Consider the following 13,853-nt stretch of genomic DNA (forward strand, 5'->3'; position numbering starts at 1 on the left):
TGCTAATGACGATTGCTAGTTACAACTTTAGTAAGTACGATTTTATTTATTCTGTAAGATTAAAACGACAAAGCGTTGCCTCTGTGGCACAGCTGTTTACAGGTTGTTTTGTAGTTTTTGGCCTTAGGATATGAAAATCGAATAAAAATAAATAAAAAACGAACAAAAAAAATGAGTATTTTATAGGTGTTACTGCAACATTATCCCCTTTAGGAGAAATCCTCTCTCAGCAGGTTGCTGATCTTTATTTCTTCTATTCTCTCTCATTCCTTCCCTGCACATTCCCCTCCCTCACTCTTTTCTCTCTCTCTCTCAGTGGCAGAGCAAGCCTTTTCATTTGTCTTCATAAGCCTAATTTATTTTTGCAGCCAGATGTGGCCTGACAGGCATCAGTCAGTGGGGCCGCTGCCCCCCCATCATTCTCAGGTCAGCAAAGCAGTCACGTCTCTCCATTTGACTGAGTCCCCCATCAACATTACACAAGATGGATGTGTCTTTAAAGGCCAGATTGATTGTGGATATCGGAGTTATGGCATCATTTATCATGGTGAATATTATTTAGGTGCAAGGAAAGAACAAGAGAGAAGATGTGGGGGACGGCGTATTGTTAGAGGGCAATTGGATGGCTGTGAAAGTTTAATTGTGTGTGCGCGCGTGCGGGGAAAGCGAGGTCGTTTGTTTCTGGAAGGTTTAGCGAGTTTTGCAATGCTGTGGATTTCATGTATTGAGGGATGTGCTTTTTGCACTTTTCCCTTTTCTCTCTCTCTCTTTCTCTTTCTCTCTTTCTCTCTGTCTATGTGTCTCTGATGTGTTGTTATTGATTGTGTGTGATGTGGGCCTCTGTGTGATTTAGTGCTCCTCTCAGGACCCTCCATACACTGTGCTCCCCTCTCAGCCCACTTTCACGCCCGTCACAGAGGCTTCTGGGAAAAAAGAAAGAGGCTCCTGCTCTTTGTGTGGCTGCGCCCGGGGTCACAGGAATGTGTCTGTTCAGGACTCTTACCAGCAAATTTATCATTATCTGTCCTTCAGCCTCAGTTTTTCAATGTGTCCAAGCGTAGGTGAGGTTTTTTATGTGGCAGCATCTCAACACATAAAGGCTGAATGAAAATCTGTCTTTAAAAAGATGAGATGTCTCTTACAGAACATAACTTTATTGTTATGGTGGTTAGCATTTGTGCGCTGACATTGTGCTTTGTGGGTGACTGTGGTTTAAATCTAGCTTGCAACATGTGCTGATCCCCCTAACTTTGCTCCTTGATTTCCTGTAGTGTACTCTTGACAATATTGTTGATTTTTTTTTATATTTATTAAGTATAATAAAAAAAATCATTTATTATTAAAAGGATAATGTAGCCAAAAATGAAAATATTGTCATTAATAACTCACCTTCATGTCGTTCCAAACTCGTAAGACCTTCGTTCATCTTCGGAAAACAGTTTAAGATGTTTTATATTTAGTCAGAGAGCTTGTTGACCCGTCATTGAAAATCTATGTATGGTATACTGTCCATGTCCAGAAAGGTAATAAAAACATCATCAGAGTAGTCATGTGACATCAGTGGGTCAGTTAGAATGGTTGAAGCATCAAAAATACATTTTGGTCCAAAAAAATAATAATTACGACTTTATTCAGCATTGTCTTCTCTTCCGTGTCTGTTGTGAAGGGCATGCGCGGGACTAAAGTCACGTGACTGCAGTGACGCGGATGACGTGTTATCCTCAGACATGTTTATTTTTTTCAAACTTACAGCGTGCGTCTCCCTCAGACTGTAAACTGTAAAATATAAAAACAGCTGGGGGGCACCAGATAACACGTCAGCTGTGTCGTACGTAAGACAATGCTGTATAAAGTTGTTATTTTTGGACCAAAATGTATTTTCAATGCTTCAACACATTCTAAGTGACCCACTGATGTCACATGGACTAGTTTGATGATGTTTTTATTACCTTTCTGGACATGGACAGTATACCCTACGAAGATTTTCAATGAAGGGTCAACAGGCTCTCGGACTAAATATAAAACATCTTAAACTGTGTTCCGAAGATGAACGGAAGTCTTAATGAGTTTTGAACGAATGAGGGTCAGTCATTAATGACATTATTTTCATTTTTGGGTGAACTATCCCTTCTAAAATTGTTACCACTTTTTTCCAATTTATTGCACCAACCCAATGTATTATGTGTTCTCGTAGCTTAGTTGGTAGAGCATTGTCTTAACAGTGCAAAGTTTGTAGGTTAGATTCTCAGGGAACGCACATACTGTAACAAATTGTATATCCTTGTATCCACTGTAAGTCACTTTGGATAAAAGAATCCGTCGAATGCCCAATTTTAAATTTATATAGCCGACAACCTGTCCTAGTTTGTATTTCGACACAATGAATGCCTTGACAACATTGCCCTCCCTAGCTGATGTCATCAAAGCAGAAACCAACAGTTGCCCCTGACCAGATGAAGGTTAAACACCTCTCAACACCAACAGTCCCCTCTCCGACAGAGGCGTGAAGCGAACAGATGACATCAGACGCTTTATTTCTTTAGTAGTTTATGCAGACCAAATGTGCATGGAGGGAAGGGTAGACAGTAGAGAGAGACAAGCAGAGCCCTCTGTTTTATGGGACGTCATGAAGGGTTATTTACGACGCCTGCCCCTTTTCCCCAGTGTGGAGATGCTCTTTGGAGCGCAACCTGACACCCAGTTGTAACGGTCTGGTCTTTGGAGAGCTGCTAAAGTTTACAGTGAGTTGACCCCGCACCTCCCGCTCCACCATCCTCCCGGATCATATAAAACAGGAAGTAGCGTTTTTAATTCAGTGCTCCTATAGCGTTACAGGATGTTGAAAGACAACAATCCAGCCTGTGTGTTATCCGACTGCCTCCTTTAGGGTTCCACAGTTTGAGCGTATGAATAAGCAGTGGATCTCCACCGCATGCCTGCTGCCCATATTTGTTTCGAGCATGTGCAGGGTTTCCCGGTCAGGGAAGGGTCAGGATCTGGGACTTTGTGTGTGTGTGTGTGTGTGTGTTAGCTGAGAGGTGGGATGACGGCACTGGCATATTTGATTGATGGGTAATTGTGCAACCAGACTCAGCTAGACTGAACTGGTGAGGTCACGGCCCAAGAGAGGAGGTGCTTTTTGTCCTCCTGCTCTCTCGTTTTTTCCTGTCACTCTTTGTGACATGATCATCTCTGCCATTCTTTCTTTCTTTCTTTTTATTACTTACATGATCCTGGACTTTTTTTCTCTCGTTTAAGTGTACTTCCACATCTCACATGCTTGCTTTATCACTACTCTGTCTCTCTTTCTCCCCATCATCTCTTTTTGCCCCCCCTCTTTCGCCGTCTCGCTTCGCCGGATTCCTCGTGTAGATTTTCCGTGAATTATTTTCTGTAGTTGCATGTTGATTATGGTCATTCATCACAAGTGTCCTCTTTCAAGAAACTTTTCGACGTAGTGCTCTCATCGCAATCACTTTTGTTATGGTTTAGACCTTAATCTATGATCTGCTATCAAACCCTGTTTGTACTTTGCTGCAGTCATATTTTATCCCTCAGAGTTAGGAACTTATCACGCTGAGCGATTGCTGGACGCTCCGAATGGAGTCCCGCTTCGTGGCTGCTTTTCTTCAGATCGGATCACAAACAGCCCACCTCTCACCAAACAGCTGCTTTTCAGTCAGAGGTTTGACGGAAAGTCTTTAACTCCTGATAAATACAACCACAAACATTCCGGTGGTGCATCACAGCTCTGCTACATTTGTTTTTAAAAGCTAATAAATAACGGCATAGCAGTACTGGGAAGTGAGACAAGATGGAATCAAACTCCTTATTACCTAAATGGGAAACAAAACTAAATGCCATGGCACCCACATTTTTTGAGGTCTTTGAGCGGTAAAGTTCTTGGTTACATCCAAAACACATCTCATTGATCTGTCAGGTATGAGAGGAGGAAGAGTACGAAGAAGACGGCAGCATGTTAATGATGGTTGCCCAGTGTTAGTTCTGCAGACTGTAGTGTTTTTCATCTCTTCTTTTTTAGAGCAGACTGATTTATGGTAATTATACATCTTTTAGGATCATCTATCAACTGGTAGTTGCTAGGCAATGGGAGCAGCTGCTGTGTGTGTGTGTGTGTTTGGTGAGTTTTCTGTCAGGTACTCGGCTCAGGTGATGGCCTAGTAGAAAGGCTGTGTGTTGGGATTTAAAAAGACAAAAAACAACTCCTTCCTTCATCTTCACACAACAGCTCTCCATATAGTTCCCTCTTCACATGGGGGTTCTCTGTCTGTTCTGACATTGTTGTGTCTCCAAGCTCCGAGCTGGATGAGGTGTTATCTGTTTCTCGGTCGTGGACAGGCGCCCTATACGGGCAGCGTGTTTGGGCTCCGGGTTTACCTTAGGATTACAAAGCGCTGCAATCCTGCATGACTGAACGAACGGTTTTTCACCCCGCCAACCAACAGCTGAAACAGCGGTTCGCCCGTAAAGGGCCAGATGGGAAAGAGACTGCAGTGCTTAGGATATAATGGCCATTGTCTCACGGCTGGGCTGCTCCTCTATGACAACGGCGATAGGTGATTTATTGACTGCGCCTGACGGCATGACGGCCCGCCAACCGCTACGACCAAGCCTGGATAGAGAAAAAGCGAGTGTTAGTGAGTGAGAAAGCGAGAGAGACGATAGCATAAAGAAACAGATAAAAAGCACTGCAATGCAGGAACTAGCAGTGGGACACGCAACATAAACAAACAATGTGAAATATTTGTGTTCGTTTTTTACAACCGAGGAGATTTTAAGAGACAGCTGCACGGATGGGTGGAAAATCAGTTATTGAAGGCGCTATTGATCGCAATGCATTGCTGTTTTATTTCCTTTCTTACATTTTGCTCGTACTGTAGCTAGCTCTCCTCCTGCTTATCAACGCCATTACGAACGTCAATAAAATATATTAGCAATAAAACAAACTGTTTACAAACATGAATTTAATTGACCTCCAAATTTCATTAATTTGCCAGCCATTCAAATATTTGATTTGATATCTTCCGTGCATTGCGAGTAACGCAGGCGTTTCAGATGCGCGTCGCACGCAAACACTCTATCAACAACGCTAATTACGAGAAGGTAATTATTTGTGGAAGTGTTCAGGTGAAGATTGAGGCAGCAATCACGAGTGCTGTTTAATTAGTTAACATGCACTCGTTTAGCCTTTCCTTGTTTACTCGGCTCTCTGTGATTCGCTGTGTGAAAGCGCTCGCAATAACAACATGCTGCACAGCTGCTTCAGTCAGCCTGGAAACACTTTATTGCTTTGCTTTCTGACAAAAGTCCAGTAATGCAGGCTCTTTTCTTGTTTCAACAGAGGATTTTTCATTGAATACATGTATTTCGTAATATAAAAATGGGGTGTGAATACTTTTGATATCTTTTCTGTCCTTATTATATGCATACAGCTTTTCTGACCTCATGTTAATTGAGAAACATGACGTGTACTTTAAAAAAAAAATCCCACAACCTGAAAGAGTGCCAAAAGATGCGTTACATACATACAAGTCGAATTTTCATGCAGTTTCAGTACAATTCACATACAGTTTTAATCTAAAATCAGTTTTATTCATATAACACATTGAAAAAAATAAGATTTTGTTTTTAAGTTAAAGTAACATAAAAATACAAGTTAAACAATTACAACATGATTTGATAAGTTATGTCTACTTATCTCAAGCAAAAACTTAAAAATGCCTTTTTTACATTGAGTAACACATTTATTCATGCTAACTGTGCATTAGTTTTCCATCTTTTTATTGAAATGCATATAATTTAATATTTCTTTTGTGCTAAAATATGTAACTATATAACGCCAAACTATATATGACTGCTGCACCTTCTGCTTTTTATCCATTTGCTTGTGATCATAAATAGATCTGTGCTATATTTACACAATATTAAGCGAACGATAACAACACGTCCAGCCTCACCATACTCTTAGAAAGCGGATTAGCCAAGTAAAGTAAATTGCTGTTAATAATACGTTAATTGAGCCTTTTCATTATTCAGCAAGCATTTTCATACCATGTACCACAGTCTTAGGGGACGATCGGAGACGAGCGCAGTGTTGTGATTTCACGCGGCGGATGGGAGACTGCCATTTACCAAAGATGAGGACGTAGCGATGGGTAAAGGAGACAGACCCCGTCTCTCTCCCCCGGTGTTGCTGTCACCTCTGCTTTGCTCTTCCCTCCCTATTGTTTGAAGCTAATGTAAAACGCACTGTCTATATGACCCATTTTAGCAGCCCATTAGCATAATTTGGCTGTCGCGTGGCCACCGAGTTAATGTACTTGCAAATGACAGGGAAAGTGTGTTATACGACCTTAGGGTTTTTAAAAATTAAATGACAAAGTAGGCCGCACTTTGCATAAGTATGGACTTGACATTGGAGTGTGTGTGCTTGTGTGTTTTGAGTGAGTGATATCGCAGTGTGTGTTAGTATAAGGTGAGGTGAAAGCATTGACACTGCTGGTTTTTTTTTCGTTCTTTCATCTACTCGGCAATTACTGATTTTAAACGTTATTGAAAGAGATACAGAAAGCAGGCAAATTTGATTGTATGATTTATAAGGAGTACAAATCTGGACAAGTACACATTGATGCACCAGATACACAATGCCATAAAAGAACCATTTTTCGAAACTTTTAACATCTGAAAAACCTTTCCGTTTCAAAAAAAGTCGGAAAAGGTTCTTTAAATTTTGTTTTTTAATTGAATCTTTCTTTGGGGAACCAAAATAGTTCTTCGCTGTGAAGAACCTTTTGTAGCACCTTTATTAAGAGAATATATTTTGGTATGTTTGTTTTTATTTTTTATGGTTTTTTTATCGAAAATCTTTCCATTTCGTTATACACCATTTTTAACATTTTTATTGTAAGTCCACATTTTATCATTCACTCTGCAATTATTTCTTCTTCTCTCCAGCTCTCTCTTTGATATAAATCTCTGAATGTTATACAGCGGTCCGTTGTCCTAGTTACACACCTCCATCTATACTCGTCCGGAAGTATCTAAAGCGAAAAGATGAATTTGGAGTGCAGAATGGAATGCCACACCAGTTCTTTAGGGGCCTGGAGCTATTCCACCATATGGTGGCCTATTCCACATGGAGGATGATTGGGGGGGGGGCAGTCTTTTACAAGAGATGCTTAAAGAGGCAAAGCAGATATTAATTCAGAGAGTCTACTCCAGAGTGTCCGCAGGAGCACCCATCACTGTCAGCAGATACGGAGAGGTGGGCAGGGTCCGTGTAAAACGCCCGTCTGCACTTCAAAGCCTTCTTTTGTTTAGTCTGTAATAAAGTTAGATGTGTCTCACAGAGAAAGGGCGAAAAAAGCCCGGAGACGGAGCACAAAGAAAGTCCTCAGAGAGGACGATTGTGTGCGAGATGGTGAAAAATGTGACTTTTTCTCTTCTTGTAGGTTCACATTGGGCCAGAGAGAGAGAGGGAGAGAGGGGTGTCAGATTTACAAGCCATACCCCCCTCAGAAATCTGTCCATCTCCGCAGTGGCCTCATTACTTTGAACAGCAGCCATCAATCAGTGCGCGTCCACAGAATGAAAGCGGCGATCATTATTCCCCGCTTGAAATGAATGCGATGACAGAAGAAAGCGCAAAAGAAAACGCCGCAAACAGGTTAAGGGAAAAACTCACCTGGGAAACGGTCAGAGATTGCTACACTTAAACAAATGTTTGGTCTTTTACAATACCTAGTGAGTTTCCACAAAGGCATGGGTTTAGGACATTGCAGGCCCAATCTCAACTTGATGCCTATTCCAAAAATATAAACAGCTTAATTATACTACTTTTTATAATTTTAGCCAAATTTGAAATCACGATCGCATGCATTCCTCATTGCTGTGAGCTCAGTGGAAAATCATCAAGATGGCGTTCCAGGCAGCTTGTTAGGTTTTGGAACGGAGTCAGTCTCGGTTTAGTAAACTGTGTTTTTTTTTTAAAGTCAAGTAGTATTGTATGTAATACACACCATGGCAGTCATTTCGGCAAGCAGCACATTTTACCGTGGCACATTTGCCATTGCCAGTTCCGCAGACAGGCCTGGCAGATTGCAGGAGGCCATAAGTGGACCGGGGCAGACAGCATCGTGCTACCGAAGCCTTGTTTTAACTGCCCTGAAAGAGAGGGAGAGAAAGAGAGAGAGAGAGATTGCTGCATTCTCACTGACATGCAGAGCATTACCATAATTGGCTTTTCTACATGATAGGACAGAGGAAATAATAATGTCATTTTATTTACAGCCTTCAGTGTCCTACCTCCCCCTCTCCCCTTCTCTCTCCATCTCCCTTCCTGTCTGCCTTCAGCGTGCCGCGTAGGTCAAAAGACATGGTTTGATCAGCCCTGTCCAAAGGCATCAAAGTTGAGTGGCATGTAATGGAGACCCAGTGACAAACCACATCGGCCAGCCAAATAAGACTTGCCAGTTTTCCCATTAAAATGTCGGGTAAACGGCACGGCTTTCCCCTGCACACTCCAAAACCACTCTGACCGGCTAAATCAGCAGGCTGAGGGAAGGCAGAATTGGACATTAGTAGTGCAAATGACTGTAGTGATTGCCCGCTCTCCTCCTCAATAAAATAAATAAATAAATGGAAGGAGGCGGGGGAGAGGAGCAATGGCAGGAGAGGCCGTCGGCATCTGCGATCTGTCCGTGAGCATTTTCTTCTCTTTCCTCTTTTTGAGTTTGTACACTTAGGTCTGACGTTTCTCAAACGGAACAGATGCGCCGATCAAACGGATCTGGCTTGGTCCAGGGAATTGTTAAGGAAGTGTGTGCATTTGGTTGACAGGATATTTCTTGATTTTCGTTTATATTATTTAAGTATATATAAAGGTGTGCGATATGACGATATTTGATCGTGAACGATTAAAATGTCTCCACGATCCACTTTTTCAGAAATGTATCGTGATTCGTGGCTACATCACGTACGTGACAAGGGGTGCGGTACATGAAGGCGGAGTAAGGGCCTGGTACACTTTCAAAGTATACTGACCGCGGCTACGCGCGGATGGCCGTGTACCGACACAAGACCGTACTCTTCAAGGCCGTCAGAAAAGTAGACGATCCACCATTGCAAACAAAGTTTAAAACAAACATCAAGAAAACAAAGAACAGGAATCAAACATTATGGTGCATGCGCTGTTGTACGCGTACTGTCCTTGCACTTTCCGCGCATATATTTGTTACCTTGTAGGGCTGCATGTTTAAATGGGGGCATTAGTATGGCTGTATTAAGGCTAAGTAGTAGTCTTTAAAAAACAACATGAAAAAGAACCGTGACAAAATTGTAAACCAATGACCATATAGTATTTTTCCCATATCACCCACCTCTACGTATATAAGTGATTTGCGTTTTTGTTTTGTTTATTTATTTGTTTTTTATATTTTTAGAGATAGAGAGAGAGAAGTAAAGCTAAGATCATGTGGTGTTAATGCTGATGACGCAAGTTTGAATCCATATTGTGTATTGTCCTGTCTAGGCATGGGCCGGTTACCGGTTTCAAGGTATACCAAGGTTTTAAACAGTCAAAACCACTAAAATACCGTGATAACCTCTCCAAGGTATGAGCTGTGTTTATACAAAAATCCTTAAGTCATGTGATTGATTTGATGTTTACATTTTAATATACATTACGAAAATATTATATATTTTTTGAAAGCATATTATAATTTAAAGGCTTCATTTTTACCTGGCATTTAAAAATAACACATTTTTGTGTTGCAATGGCAATACCGCAACATCGTGAAACCGTGGTATTTTTTGCTAAAGGTTATCATACCGCCAGAATCTTATACTGGCCCATGCCTAGTCCTGTCCATATTTCTGTCATTGGTCTGTCATTTATGCTAATAAAATAGCATAAAGTAAAAAAATGACCATAATTATACTAAAAATGTGTATTTCTGGAAACCTTTAGCTTTAAAGTTTTAAAGTAAAATGTGCATGCGGTGCTGATTGATGTCTGATTTGTGACCGAATCACTTTTGAGTCATTTGAAACCGGTAACCGGCCCATGCCTAGACAGGACAAATTCATGAATCAGTCTGATTTGAACTATTTAAAATAGAAACTTCTCAATAAAGGTCATTGAAAAATCATGAAATTGGTGGAAAAATCACCATGGACCATTCAGAGTCAAGATTCTCCTGTTTGTTGGACATCTGAATGTGAATCTTGACGCTCGAGTGCTCGTATGTGGGTGGTGTTTGTAAGTGCTGGCACCGGCTGTGTTTGTGTGTGTGGTGTCATGAGTCTATAGCAAGAAGGTTCACTCAGCGGCTGATCTTTGTTGGCTGCGAGTGTGTGTGTGTGCGAGTGTGTGTCGCTCATGTCCTGTTGCTGTGTCACCTGTCTAAACTCGGTGAGATCTCCGCAGCCACAGTGACAGCTCCGCTCTGGACACAGATGGCCACGCTCACCGCGCAACACACACACCGACACACACGTCTCGCACTGCATACATGCACACATTTACAAGGCCTGTGTGCTCTGCCTGATTGTTTTAGATGTTGCTGGGCATTCGGGAACATACACACCTTTGTTCCATCTGTCCATACTGGTGCGTTTCAAACATGCACAACTCTACACTATCATTAAAAATCTACTTTAATCTTCATGGAACCAATTCTTCTAACCGGGTTGGGTCATGGTAGCTGACTAGTTGATCAGTCTTGACTCGTGCATCTTAATAATTTATGTGTTTATATATAACTGCAATGATGTGTTTTAACTCTTAGTTGGCCTGCATGGTCAGTCTCTCTTTGAAATGTTGCTTTAAATTTACTTGTAGCCATAGACATAAATGCACAGTTTTTTTCTTTTATGCACGTATTGCTGTTTGTAATAGCGCCTTAATAGCGTTAACTGATGCACTTTTCTTAGACGGCCTTTGAAAAGTATAGCCATACGCATTCAGATATGCAATAAGCAATTGCCCATTGTTTTGTTTTGTTTTTTCGGAGGGGGGCATGCCACTGCAAGTGTTTTTAAGATGGAATTTAAAGTTGTAAATAATCCAAAACATATCTTGATGCCTCTGCTTTCTGATCCCTTCCATTGCACTCCGTCCATCTGTTTTTTTATTTTTATTCAAGAATGTGTATTATGTAAGCCCCCCAGACTTGTTGTTCAGGCACCCAGTGGAGTCGTAGATTTAAAAAATATGTAGGGTGGCGCATCCCGAGTTCCCAATGCTTTGAAAAGAGCTGCACTCTGTGATTCAAGCTCCTCATGTCTTTATCGTCCCTCGCTATAAAAAGATGCTTTTGATGCAACTATTGATTCTCTTAATTGTGTGTATTCTTAACAACTTATCTTAGCGTTTTTCTCTCGGCAATACAATGCAGACTTATTTTTGACTGACAAACACAACAAGCCCCTCCCCCCGCTGCTCTCCTCTTAATCCAGCTCTCATTGTTCGGCGTGATGTTTAAAAGCAGGCCTCCGATAAGAGATGTCAGCAGTCAAACTTCTGATTGGGTTATTAAGTGCGAGCTGTCGGTGCCGTCTTCTGGCGCCGCTTTCCTTTTTTTTTTGACGCAGATGGCAAAAAATTGCCAAGTCTGGTTTGACGTCTTGATGCGAGGACAGTGACATGCCAACGCGCATGCCTGTCAGATGCCACGCGGTGTCAGGGGCTGAGGAGAAGCGCTCGATTTAGTGTCAGGTTCTGCCCATCTCTTTTGCGGAAAAAGCCCTCTTTTGCTCTCTTCTCTTTTTCTCCTCCACCCCCATCTCACTTTTCTCTCTCTTTCTGCCCCTCCATCCACCGCTCCATCACTCTCTGTAATTATAGCAGAGATGAAAAACTTCTCTCTTTGTTTTAACGTGATAAGCTGTCTTAAATGCTGCAGCGACTTGAGGGAATTATCAGGGCTTCAATCCACTGAACCGTGTTGCGGCGTGAATTTCTTTTAAAGCGATATTTGGATAAGTGATTTATTTGACAGTTTGTAATGTTTATTTCACCGAATCCTTTTCGCTTTATACCGCCTACTTGATTTCTCCGAGGAATTGACGGATTGAAATCCGTCTCGGAGCTCAAGGCTCGGATCCTTTTAAGAATATCCGAGCGCGCATGCAAATGACGCAAACGCGCACACACATCCGCAGCTGTTCGCGCCCCTACGGCTTCCTCGGCGCGGCAGTAAATGGCACCTTACAAACATCAGGTACGGAGTCCGTTCCGATTACGTGTGCTCAGCTGCACGCCATTTGAAGCTGACAGCACATCTGCTTCAACCAGTGAGACGGATCCTGGCATCTCGGACAGACGTTTCCTGGTGGCTCACTGAGATAAAGGAACGACTCTTAAAGTGCTCGCCTCCCCACGTTTTCTCCCCTCTTTTCCTGCTCCGTCTCTTTCTGTTGCCTTCAAAGTTGTGGCTTTTCTTCTCGTGTTCTCCTCAAAATGGCTGATGGCAACAATGCCGCCTTCACAAAGCGAACGGGAGGCTTTTTTTATTGCCGGACATGCTGCGAAAACACACGTACGCACACAAGCACACTCGAAAGAGGTACTTTGATGTCGCTCAATGGCAGGGAGCTCATTTCTGTTTATCTCCCGCTGTAGATCGAAAGCTGCTTGATGAAACAGGAATTTAATCCTACCGTTCCTCATTAAGCACTTGGTCTCATGGACCTTTATTCTCTATTCATTAAGCGAATTAAACGAGTAGCATTCTCTCTCTCTTTTTGTCTCGCAGCTGCGGGTGCAGACAGTGGGCTATCACTCGGTTTCTGTCAAAGCCCTGTCGGAACACAATGGAGTGAAGGAGCTTTTTGTGGTTGAAACATGAAACCTTACATTTGTGAACATCATTGCTCTGTTCCTTTTTCCCCCATGTAATACATCTGACAGTACATCTTATTACCGCACATTTAGACAAGGAAAATAAGCATTTTCTGGTGTGTGGCGTAGGCAACATTTCAGTATCCTCTTTTTACCTTGAGAAATAATGTGCACTTAGCAGTAACGTGCAACGGTGCAAGCTTTATTTGCACAAATGAACACGAATGTACGTTGCTGTAGAAGAAAGCACACTGTGGCCTGATGCAGCTTTTGCTAAAAAATCAATGCGTTAACTGATTCTTATGAATCCGGTGGGACCTTTTTGGTCAAAATATAGACAAGGAAGGAAGACGTTAATGTCGATATTTAGAGAGTAGGATGCTATTGTAATAAACATTTCACAATGTTACATTTTTGTGCACATTTCTTGCATGATGTAAATGATTCATATGTGCATGTTATTTATAATCTAAAAATCTTTACAATTTTTGAATAGCATGCATGCTAATTTCACTATTCAGACAAGCAGGCATGGTTATCATCCTATGTCAGTAATCTTAATATAATCAAATATCTGGCTATGAATCTGCAGATCTGGTTAAAAACCGTCTTGTCCATCTCTCCAATCATCCTTCTCTGTCTTTCCCTGTGACTGCACACTCTCTTGACTCTCTGAGAGTTAGTACAGCATGGACCATGACAACATGACATGCCATTTCCACTTGCATTTTAGCATCGCTCGCTGCGAGAACTTCCATCGCCTCTGCCAACAGCATCGAGGCAAGCTGCACCCCGCGCTGCATCCCTGGCAATAACTCAGAAGCAATCTCACACTCAGAGGAGTCTAGCTTGGCTAGTGAAAGGGAGAGCTGGATCAATGTCACACACAGCCTGTGCCCTCTAACTACAGGGAGAAGGAGGACGAGAGAGTAGTCAATATGGTGTTCGTAGTTTGAGTTCATGTTTTGAAGACAACTCCGCTTTCGAGATC

General features: G+C 42.0%; 1 protein-coding gene across 4 annotated transcripts in view; it reads left to right on the plus strand.

Moving 5' to 3' along the window:
• The window catches only part of tshz1 (teashirt zinc finger homeobox 1), a 166,169-nt gene that overhangs the window by 147,130 nt on the left and 5,186 nt on the right, over window positions 1-13,853 (plus strand). The window lies entirely within an intron of this gene.

The sequence above is a fragment of the Misgurnus anguillicaudatus genome, chromosome 20 (genome assembly GCF_027580225.2).
Source record: "Misgurnus anguillicaudatus chromosome 20, ASM2758022v2, whole genome shotgun sequence".
NCBI lineage: Eukaryota > Metazoa > Chordata > Actinopteri > Cypriniformes > Cobitidae > Misgurnus > Misgurnus anguillicaudatus.